The following is a 12,691-nucleotide window of genomic DNA, read 5'->3' on the forward strand; positions in this document are numbered from 1 at the left end:
CGTTGCGGAATAATTGATTAAAAGTAGTATAGAAATAGTATGACACAGATGCCGTACAAAATCAAATGACCAAATTTACCCCGGCAACTGTCGAAAAATAAAAATAAATTCCGACTTTGTGGACCACCATTTTTGTACGGCATCTGTGTCATACTATTTCTATACTGCTTTTAAGCCATTATTCCGCAACGCCGTACAAAAATCATGGAGACAAGGGGAGAAAATCTCTACCTGAACTTTCGAATTCTTACCTGCACTCAGGTGGACAGCTTACGAGTGACGTCATAGTGCTGAATCTTATTATTTTATGCTCTTATATCATTCTAGATAGGTCAGGTGGTGGGTCAAATGACCCATAATTTTTTCAACATGGGCCTGTAGTCTACTAATACTGCACAACACTGAATACGAGTTCCCGTTTACACTAAAAGATCACGAAAGAATGCTCTTGCTCTAGCTCTATGTTCGTTTGGTCCAAATGCACCGTTTACGAATTTCGCCTTGTAGAATCTATTAGAGTTAATATTATGTATTATGTGGTATTTATGCTTTTTTTGCGTTGGGGGATTTTTGGTCTTCGAGCGTGACATGTGTAATAGATACATATAACAGGTAAAACATGCGTTTTTATGTGTGAATTAACGCATAAAATCGCGATTAAAATCCGTTAAAAAGTAGAGCTTTAATAAAATTTAAATGCTACTAGCTTACCGCCCGCGGCTTCGCCCGCTTTGCCTAAAACCTAATCTATACTAATACATATTATAAAGCTGAAGAGATTGTTTGTTTGTTTGAACGCGCTAATCTCAGGAACTACTGGTCCGATTTGAAAAATTATTTCGGTGGTAGATAGCCTATTCATCGAGGAAGGCTATAGGCTATATATCATCACGCTACCACCAACAGGAGTGGAGCCACGGGGGTGAAACCGCGCGGAGCAGATAGTAAATTAATTATACTAAAACCTTCCTCTTGAATCACTCTATCTATTAAAAAACCGCATCAAAATCCGTTGCGTAGTTTTATTGATATGACATGATTTAAGCATACAAAGGGACATAGGGACAGAGAAAGCGACTTTGTTTTATACTATGTAGTGAAGTTGGTACTACTAGAGGCTACGTAATAACATAATATGAAAAATTCGGTAAATTTATTTCATATCAGCTAGTACTGTCGAAATTATGCATTACTTTTAAATTATAAGTAATTTCCCACTACTGGGGCCTGGGACACGGGCCTCCTATGAGAGTACAGGCCATCGACCACGCTGGCCAAGTGTGGGCAGAAGTCACATGTCGTCGAACTTTTAATTTTGTGGGTTTTTGAGCAAATGTTTTCCTTAAAATCTTGGCAGTGGTGATATGGATTATTTGTAGATAGATATATGTATACATAGGTATGTATTAAAAAATATAAACAATTTTTGCATGCCGTGTAGTTTGCACCTAACTTTTTATTGAAGTCGTGATCCGACATGAGTCACAGCTTTTGAGCATAAATAATGTAAAAAAAAAGACGGGTTGCACTCCGGGAGTGCTGGCAGAAGTGAAAACTTAATTATTAACGTTCAGCATGTTTGATATTTTGGAATGGTATCCGTCTTACGCATGGAATATAAGGGCTAAAAAAAAAAACATCCGTCTTACGCTTTTTCGATCAGGCCACGTGTCCTGACGCGAGTTTAAGATTTTATACCCAACGCCGCTAAAGAAGTTTTCACTTCAAAAATAGTTAAAAAAAAGGAGATCCTCAAACTACTACGCGAACTAATTTAGATTTTTTGAAGTGAAACTTCTTTAGACGCGTTTAGAGTTAAATTTCAACATCACGTCATGTAGTAAGGTGATTGTAGTATCTTTGAATCTTGCCAAAGAAGTTTCACTTCTGACACGTGTGGTTGCACACTCGCTCTTTTTATATTTCAAAGCTGGTGCTTTCCGTTGGCTCATTTCCACTCTATTTTTGACGATTTTAAGGTGGTTTAGTTTTTTATTAAAATAATTAATTATGTATTCTAAAACATACCAAAGGTTTACGATCGTAGCTACAAGCAAATTGCGCGCGAAATCAGTCACATTATTGTGAAAAAGGCGGGAGCGTTCAGTTGACAAGTTACCGTTGTAGGAGTCACATGTGTCTTGTGTTGTGAAAAAGTTATGATATTTAGTTGTTTCGAGTAATTGAAAAGGTAAGTTTTAAGTTCTGATTAGTGCAATTTTTAGTAATTATAAATTTAGGAAGTTTGTATACTAATTTGGGTATTTAGTGCTTTTTTAATAATTATTAATAAAGGTATAAATAAAAATAAAATTAAGTCTATGTAGAATCTTTCGTATAATAGTTAAGTAAGTTTTTAATTCTAATTAATGATGGCATTTATTGTCTTTTTTTGTTAATAATAAAATTATTAAAATTAAAATAAAATTAATCTCTCTCTATGTAGAGTTTAAAGTTTAAACTCTACGTGACATTTTGTCTGTATTTTATTATTTTTCTCTTGTGTATCTCAATTTTAATTATTATTTTTGTTATCAAAATTAAAAACAGTGATTAATTTAATTTTTTGTGAGAATATTAATTTAAATAAATATTATTTTGAGTATTTTCTAAGCAAAAATAATATACTTATTTTTGCGTTTTAGCTTGCGGTTGCGTTTTATTACCCCGCAAATAATAACTTCGACGCTGTAGAATGTTTTTGTAGTATTTTTAAGTAGTTTTTATTTTTATTAATTCTAATTAAATCTTGTCTTATATATAAAAATGAATCGCAAAATGTGTTGGTAAGCGCATAACTCGAGAACGGCTGAACCGATTTCGATAATTCTTTTTTTATTATATTCCTTGAAGTACGAGGATGGTTCTTATATAGATAAAACGTAAACATGTACCACGGGCGAAGCCGGGGCGGACCGCTAGTTTATTATAAATTAAATGTTTTTATTGAAGGCAAAAATTATTTAAAAAATGTTAAAGATGTATTAAGTAAATGTAATAAACTAATTGATTTTCTATCGCGTACATCTTTGATCATCTAAGGCGTACATAATATGTATTAACTAGATATATATTTTTTTAATATTTAGTTTTTCCTTTTTTGTTTGTTTCTGATGAAAATATTAGCAAATAGATTTAGGGGTTTTTAGTACAAAAGTGGCAATAATTATAATTTTGAAAGAGTTATTTTAAATAACTTATGAAAATGATATTTATTAATTGCTCTACCAAGCCTAATTATATTTTTAATGATAAATTTAAAATATAAAATATATTTAACAAAAATTAAACAAAATCGTAGGTAATAATAATATTAATTATACATAAGTATTTTATTCATTTGAAAATATAGATAAATATAATTATCTTTAATCTATTTTTTATTATTTATATCTTCAGGACAATCTTTCGGGATAGCGGTTTTTTTTTTTCACTAAATAAAAAGTAGTCTATGCCTTATTCTGGGTCTTCACGGATGTTTGTCATTCTTTCACGTAAAAACTACTGATTAGAATAAAAATTTGGTATATAGGTAGCTGAAGACACTTTTTATCCTGGAAACCCCAAAGGAACGGGAACTATGCGGGTTTATCTTTGTCTACGCGGGCGAAGCCGCGGGCGGAAAGCTAGTATTGTAATATAATGGCCAAGTGCGTGACTGATGTCACATGTCGTCGAACTGCTCAGTTCGCGGTCATGACGGTTATATCACGATGTTTTCCTTGATTTGAGTTGTGGTCATGTGGATAATATACGTGGGTTTTTAAATAAAACTTTCGTAGATTTAAAGATATTGCAGGAAAATGTGACGGTTAATCTAAATCTGTTAAGTTTTTTGAACAAGGACTTTCGAAGTTTAATAAAAAGCTTTTACAAGTTCTTTTTACAACTTTTACCTTTTTTTTACTTTTACAAGAATCTTTTCATATTTATTAAGTAACTTTATTTCATTTCATTTTACTTTTTTATAGTTAATAAGTATAAGTACAGATGTTGTTACACAAAAATAATACACGTAAATAGGTATCCAATAAGGCCGGCTACTCACGTACCTGCCGCAATAAATAAAGGGGCAATATTGGAACAATCTCGGTTACACGGCGGTCGGAGCAATTTCAGTTGTTCTCTAAATTGCCCAGGCTCCTTAATTGTGATGTGTATAGGCAAATACACGGAGCCAATTTCAAAATTGCCCCTGCTGCAGGAAAGTGAGTAACCGGTTTTAATTGTGAATAATAAATAAACTTATTATATTAGCAACACGTTTACCAATAAATATAACTACATTACGTCAAACAATATTTCATAGAAAATGTTTTCATCGATCATGATCATTATACAGGGTGTCCCTCTGTTGGTATACTAAGCTCAAAGGAGGTTATAGTTTTGCATACGCTGAGTACGTAAAAAATACTTATAAAATTCCAGACGCAGTTTTTTTTTCAAATACATAGATGAATTCTTAAAACTCTATGTGTACACCCATAACAAGCTACCCGCCCAGCTTTGCTACCAGCACGTGACCTATCGTTTAAGATTATGTTTTCATAGACAAATGCTCAGTGAAGCGGTATATGCCGTCTGCACGAAGCTGGAGAAGAAAACATGGATTTTCAGAAAAAAAATAACAACAATTTTTTTGATGTAATTTTGTTGTTTAAGTATTTTTTACGTGATCAGTGTATGCAAAACTACAAGTCCCTTCGCGCTTAGTATACCAATAGTGGGACACCCTGTATATATTAGATTCCTACCTATTATAATAAATATTAAGTAGTAGGTATTGCCCCGCGGCACCCCTCGTGGTTTACAAACTCAAACTCAAACATTTATTTATTCAACTAGACTTCATTTTTAAGTTTTTTTGAATCGTCAAAATACAGAAAAATAATAATTTACCACCGGTTCGGAACCGAAAAAAAGAATAATTAAAATCGACTCAAAAGTCGAAAGTTCTAAGTTCTAACAAAGCCAAAAAAATTACGTCGAATTGAAAAAGCTCTCCTTTTTTGAAGTCGTTTGAAAACATATTTTTGAAGTTTCTTTATAGGCGCGTTGAGAGTAAAATTTCAAGGTCGCGTCATGGCAATACCGTCACGTCATGGAGTAGTTTGCAATCAGCTAGTACATATTCTAGTATAGGTACATATATTAGATTCAAACCCACTAAGCTATAGTTATAGTTACTAACCATTGCGCCAAAAGGGCAAAACAACAAATTGCCGTAAGTTTGCGAATTCAATGCATAATTTAAAAGTTCAATACCAACTTCAGTAGGGCATGGCTAACTAGTATGTTGTAATTTCTGTTTGTGTGTATAGTATAATTATGTATATAGCGAAGGTATGCAATTCGTTGCATTTCATATTTTAGCTTACAAATTACAATCGTAATAATTTTCGGATGTATCATAATTAAATAAATTTAGAAAGTGCTACTTTTTGAAACCGCGGGACGCAGCTATTTTTTAATATAACATAATTTATGATTAAACTAGCTTTCCGCCCGCGGCTTCGCCCGCGTTTTCAAAGAAAAACCTGTTCCCGTAGGATTTCCGGAATAAAACCTATCCTATGTCCTTTCTCGGGTATCAAAATATCTCTATACCAAATTTCATGCAAATTGGTTCAGTAGTTAAGGCGTGATTGAGTAACAGACAGACAGACAGAGTTACTTTCGCATTTATAATATTAGTATGGATAAAGCTTCACCCGCAACTTCCTTCCGCGTACGGTGAAACTTTGGAAAGATTTTCCACCTACGGTGTTCCCGAACAACTACAACATTAGGGCCTTCAAGAAAAGAGCTTATCGATTGTCCATAAAAGGCCGACAAAGCACTTCTAGTGTTACAAGTGTTTTTTTTTGTGTGGTGTCTCTCAATGTTAGCCAGAAGGGCTTCTACATTTTAACGCGGACGCGTGGGCGAACTGTAGGTTGGTAGCGACATGCACAAGGGCGTCCCCCCTTGACGGGGATCTCGAACCTCGGCTTGGGCTGTCGCTTGAGTGGAGGAGGCCGGAAGGGCCCTAGTCCATCTGCCCCTTTGCTTGCTCTGACATAAAAAAATAAAAATAAACTGTACTTTATATTTAATATATGTATTACAAATTTATTTTCGGTATTTGAACTCTAAATACCTACTTACTATCAGCTTATAGTACTTAGTGCCCTTGCTTATTGCGAAGTTTTGAAGGAAGTCCATACAAGCATCCGTATTTATGTTTGAATATTGTCATTTGTGAAAAACCTTCTCAAGATTTGCTCAGCAAATAAAGATATCACGACTTTTTGTCCCTAGTATAATTTAATATTTAAAACGGATTTTGATGCGGTTTTTTTTATAAATAGAGTGATTCTCGAGGAAGGTTTTGGTCATGTTTTAGTATATAATTTATTAGGTTTTATACAAAGCGGGTGAAGCCGCGGGCTGAAAGCTAGTATTAGTATGTATATATAATTACTGTAGTGTTGAATAAACTTGAATATGATATTTTTGGTTTTATTCAAATGCTTTATAACTATAAATTTATAAAGAATAGAAAAAATTCGATCACGAGGGCTCGAAACCGCATCCTTTCGCGCCATTCCGGGGCGGATGCCTGACCAACTTGGCCACTCGTGACCCGCGTTTCTATTCTTTATAAATTTAAAGTTGAATAAACTTTATTATTTAATAATCAAATGTTGTAACCATAGGTTGTAACATTGTTATTTTAATTGTCACAAAAACACCTGCAAATATTATACCGTCAAAATATATTTTCCCAAGCTAACAATTCTGAATTTTACGCTACGCTACATAACGTGGAAAATATATTTAAAAACAATGACGTTTACGTAAATTCGATTAAATACAGTAAAAAAATAATAATTTTGTGTGTAGACTAGTTAGTCGACATGGGTTAACGCGGGATAAAAAAATATGTTTGAATCATAATACGAATTTTTTAAATTTGTGTGTGTCATAGATAACTTTTGCAGTGGGTCTTCCTTAGGCGCGTTGTGAGTAAAATTTCAAGTTTGCGTCATGGCAATACCGTCACGTCATGGGTAAGGTGACGATTTTGCTATCTTTGCCAACTAAGAAGTTTCACTTCTGACACGAGTGCGCGGCACACACGCTCTTTTTTATTTTATATGGTTTCATTTACAAAATATAATATCTTACCAATTCTACAAACATTAATGTACAAGGATGTTTGTTACTTTTTCCTATAATATAATTAGTTGAGTTATCTCCAATTAATTAAGGCTTAAGTTAATTACCACGCGAGTAATGCCGCGGTGACTACATAGTATCTATATTTACAAAATATAATAAAATAAATAAATATTTCAGGACAATTTTCACACACGGCACGATGATCCCATACTAAGCTTTCGCTTGTGTTATGGAAACCAGATGGCTGATAACTTAGAGCGTTGGTTTAATGCTCTGGCTGATAAACATACATGTATATAATTTTAAATAAATACTTATATAGATAATTAATAACACCCAGACACAGAGCAAACATCTATGTTCATCGCACAAATATTTGCCCCGGGTGGGAATCGAACCCACGACCTCTGGCTTTTAAGGCAGGGCCACTACCAATCAAGCCAACCGGTCAGTCAAAATAAAATCGTAGAAAAGTCAAAACTGTAGGTACATTGAATATTTTATTATAATCCCGGACATATCTAATCGTCCGCCCCGGCTTCGCCCGTGGTACATATGAAAAATAGATGTTGGCCGATTCTCAGACTTACCCGATATGCACAGAAAATTTCATGAGAATCGGTCCACCCGTTTCGGAGGAGTATGCAGACTAACATTGTGACACGAGAATTTTATATATAAGACTAGCGGCCCGCCCCGGCTTCGCCCGTGGTACATATGAAAAATAGATTATGGTTAATTTGTAATCTGTGTATTGGAAAATTGAAATGTATGTGACAATATTAATGCAGTTTAAATATAATATTGTATTGCAATACCTGCATAAGGTTTCTACTTTCTAATATGTAAAATGTATTAGTATATTTACTATTATTATATTATTATTATATTAGTATTAGTATATTACTACTACGACCTAATTCCGCCATCCCCATTTTTCCATCGTTCGTCGAGGCGCACAGATTCAGACAAAGCGGTTCGGATCGTCATTCTTTATTCGAACCGCTAGGGACTGGAACATGCTTCCTGAATCTGTGTTCCCCGACGAGTACAATTTGGAGGTCTTCAAGAGGAGAGTGAACAGGTACATTTTAGGGAAGCGCGCTCCATCTTAGGCCACATCTCAGCTTACCATCAGGCGAGATTGTGGCCAAGCGCTCCCCTATTGTACAATAAAAAAAAAAAAGTATGCAATAAATTATTTGATTTGATTTGATTTGATTAAAGAATACGTGGGTGGTGATCTACAATCGATATCGAAGCCAAAAATATAGTTTTTAGAATTATTTTTGTCTGTTCAGTTTGTCTGTTACCTACTAACAGGTCGGGTCAACATAATATAGGGCTTAGGCTATATATCATCACGCTAAGACCAATAGAATTGGAGCAATGCGTGTAAAACCGCGGGGCACAGCTAGTCTATACTAATATTATAAAGAGGAAAGGTTTGTAATTATGTATGTATGGTTTTTCACGCATAAACTACTGGACCGATTTTGATGAAATTTGGCACAGATAATCTTTAGACCCTTAGAAAGAACATAGGCTACCTTTTATTGCGAAATATGTACCACGGGCGAAGCCGGGGCGGACCACTAGTAATACATATAATAATACTGCGCAAATATACAATACATTTAAAAAGTATTTGTAAGAACAAATCCATTTAAAGTTTAAACATGATTATTAATTATTACTAGCCAAGTGTTAATTGTTATTAGTTATATTACATAGTGTGAATATCTTGACAATGATGGATGATACTTTTGACTAGCTTATAGCCCGTGGTTTTACTAGCATAGTACACGTTTCAATCTATACTAATATTATAAATGCGAAAGTAACTCTGTCTGTCTGTCTGTTACGCTTTCCCGCTTAAACCTCTCAAACGATTTTGATGAAATTTGGTACAGACAATCTTTAGACCCAGAGAAAGAACATAGGCTACCTTTTATCAAAACACCACGCGGGCGAAGCCGCGGGCGGAAGCTAGTAAATAATAAAATAAAAAGAACAATAATATTATCAATGACATCTTTTTTTGCACGTTTTAAGAATATGAATAAAATAATGACATGTTTTTGTAGGTACCGTGTCGTGCGAACAAATATTAATTTTTATTTTATTTAACAAAAACAAGAAAGGAAAGTTTGGTGTCTCGACTGGCTGAATATCAGCGCTGAACTGTGTTCGGCTGGTCAGCTTTTGCTGATTATATTGCCAAATATCACATATTTTGTTTAACAGTGTTTTTCGATTTAACTGTATTTTAAATAAAATAAATAAAATATCTTAGTCTATATGGGGAATATGGGTTTTATTTTACAATCATTTTCTTTTACTTATAAGTGAAGTCCCATGTCCCCAAGTGGGGTAAGGGGCAGATGCATTATACATACATCTGTTTCACTGATCGACTTTATTTAGGGACAAGTAGGTGATCAGCCTTCTGTGTCCCACCCCACCGAGATCATTTTTTTTCGTCTCCACCGGGAATCGAACCCAGGACCCCTCGGTTCTACGCTCACGCGTCAACCACTGTACCAAGGAGGCGGTCTTTTACTTATGATGACCGCTAAATCATTTTATCATAAACTAGCGGTCCGCCCCGGCTTCGCCCGTGGTACATATTTACGTTTTCTCTACATAAGAACCATCCTCGTACTTCAAGGAATATAATAAAAAAAGAATTATCAAAATCGGTTCAGCCGTTCTCGAGTTATGCGCTTACCAACACATTTTGCGATTCATTTTTATATATAAGAAAGATAGGTACGAAACAGATAAGTATTGCCACAGACTAATAATAATATACTACGTATACAAGTATTGCTAATGAAATAATTAAGAAGAACGCGCGAGAAATTAACAAAATTAGCTTGTATGTACGTAATAAAAACATCTGACGCAGCCGGAATAAAGAGAAAATATTGTTTTGTAAAAATCGGTCCAGCCGTTCCAGAGACTTAAGCCGGAACAATTAGACATATAGAAAAAATATTCAAGTTACTAGTTATATTGGTAAATACTATATATTATGTATCGTGTATATGTATATCCGTTTGCAATAAGTATTAAGCGGTTATTTTAATTTTTCAAGCAGACGCTCCAATTTTTTTTTATAATATTTTGTAAGCATAGATTTTTTATTTGAGTTAAACCCGGGCGAAGTCAGGTGCAGCACTTAGTATATAAATAAAACAGTGAAGAGGATATATTTTGTAATATATTTCAACCTTCACTTGCACATAAATATACTTGTGACATTGTCCACAGATGTTCCTCCGTGTTCAGACTACGAATTATTTTCTTTCATTTATAGGGAAAAAAACAGATAATATATGAGAAGAGAATAATAGATCCCATCAAAAACATCCTGTAAAAAACCCAAGTCTCGCAGCTCAGTCTTTCTACCGTCAAAAGTTGTGAGATCCATGTAATACCAAGTCGGTTAATCTATTTAGTGTCTACTTGAAGGACCTTCTGTCTTAAGTTATTACATAAGTTATTATCATGCCAATATTAAAAATATTTAACGTTTTAAACAAATAGATCGACTTGGACATCGCTTGATTTGATTATTAGTATGTATCACACTACACAGCACGACGGGCCAGCGACCAACAGGAACGAGAGTTTCAATCGCGTGAGGCGCGAGAGACTAAAGAATCTAATATAATATTGTAATATTCATTTTGTTTTCATGCGATGTCCAAGTCGATCTATTTGTTTAAAACGTTAAATATTTTTAATATTGGCATGATAATAACTTATGTAATAACTTAAGACAGAATGTCCTTGAAGTAGACACTAAATAGATTAACCGACTTGGTATTACATGGATCTCACAACTTTTGACGGTAGAAAGACTGAGCTGCGAGACTTGGGTTTTTTACAGGATGTTTTTGATGGGATCTCACTTCTTTTTGTAGAGCTTTTCTTTTTGATACCATCTACTCAGTCATAAAGTAAAATAGAGGCCAGTCTGTCTGTAAGGAGGCTAGTCGCGCCAACAATTTATATATAACAGATTTAAATTATAATATATTGTTTTATTAGATTTTCGTACTTCAAGACATGTCCAATCATGTGTTTTTCATTACGTCGACCATTTTACAAGTAATAATGTTGTTCAGTTTCATGGGCTAAACACACCCTTACCCACCCTATACCCCCTCCCTTGCCTCATATGGTAGGTACCTATCTACACCTATTAAATTTATAACCACCACCAACCACCAACTGCATCAATAACTTTGTAATCCCATATAAATATATGTAATATATAAATATATATAAATATATGGGATTACAAAGTTATTTATGCAGTTGGTGTATTTGGAAAACTGGACCGAAATTACAAAATATTTAAGTTTTCCCATGATTAAGACACTAAACTCTATATGTATTCCAAATATGAAGCTTCTAAGTCTGCTAGAAGTGCCTTGGACTTTTGATGATCGGTGAGTCAGTGAGTGACAAAATTTAGAAACTTTAACAAGTTGTCATTCTTAAGGGCTTGGTCTAGTAGTGCAAACAAATGCATCCTGTCATCCTATATGTAAATAATACAAATGTACTAAGGGAAAGTTGCTCCACTTAATTTTTAAAAATTAAATCATTCATATAATTTAATATTCGTAATAAGTACCAAAAATGACAATTTGAAACAATTTTCGTGAAAATTACACCGGGTGATTTTTTTTTATCAGTACACAAAATTTGCGAATACTTTCTATTGATATCTTCAACTTCATGTTTATATAACTGATCAACTTTTACAAAGAAATTTGGACGAAATATAAAAAAAATAAGCTTTCCATACAAAATGCATAACTCTATACATTTTTTTCGACCTAAGTTTCTTAGTGAAAGTTATTCAGTTTAACTAATAAAACGGATAAACAAATTTTGTATTTAATAAAAAAATGTAATGTTTGTGTTAAAAAATTATAAAATAGAAAAACACGCAAATGAAAACAAAAGATATTTATTACTGACTAGCTTCCGCCCGCGACTCCGTCCGCGCGGATGTCAGTCTTCGCGTCTTCTACAGATTTATTATATTATGTATAATATATAGATTAATATTGATAAACCTAATAAATCTTTTGCTAGCATTCTGATGCTTTATCGGTTGCACTGGATTAATCTCTTTTTTTTCAATCGCTTGAATGATATAGGATGGGTCCTTGATGGGCATCGAATACTGAAGTCTCGAATCAATCAATTCTGACAGTAGGCAATTTATGTAAAATCTTGATAATGGTCCATCATTTTATTTTACCTAAACGTTACATACTTTTTATATATTCTATTTTTAACGAATGATTCACTCCAGTCCAAACAGCAAATAAGCAGACTTCTGCTTCTGCAACGTTTAGTTGTCCCTGAATTTGAAAAAATAGTCATGATTCTTATCTATGACAAAAGTGTTATTTTTTGCATTGTATTTCAAATATTAAATTTTTTTTAACCACATCTTCCGCATTCATGTCTTTTGCCGGAATTAGACATTTAACTTCTA

General features: G+C 33.7%; 1 protein-coding gene across 1 annotated transcript in view; it reads left to right on the top strand.

Moving 5' to 3' along the window:
- Positions 1-2,093: 2,093 nt before the first annotated feature.
- LOC149475349 (putative fatty acyl-CoA reductase CG5065) overlaps positions 2,094-12,691 on the top strand; it is a 62,020-nt gene continuing 51,422 nt past the window's right edge. The window contains exon 1 of the mRNA XM_089713408.1: positions 2,094-2,191. The gene's annotated coding sequence lies outside the window, so the exon portion shown is untranslated. The remainder of the gene's footprint in view (positions 2,192-12,691) is intronic.

This window comes from Colias philodice, chromosome 30 (assembly GCF_061535455.1).
Source record: "Colias philodice isolate Cphi_HAF_F1 chromosome 30, ilColPhil1 Martin Lab GWU primary, whole genome shotgun sequence".
Lineage (NCBI taxonomy): Eukaryota > Metazoa > Arthropoda > Insecta > Lepidoptera > Pieridae > Colias > Colias philodice.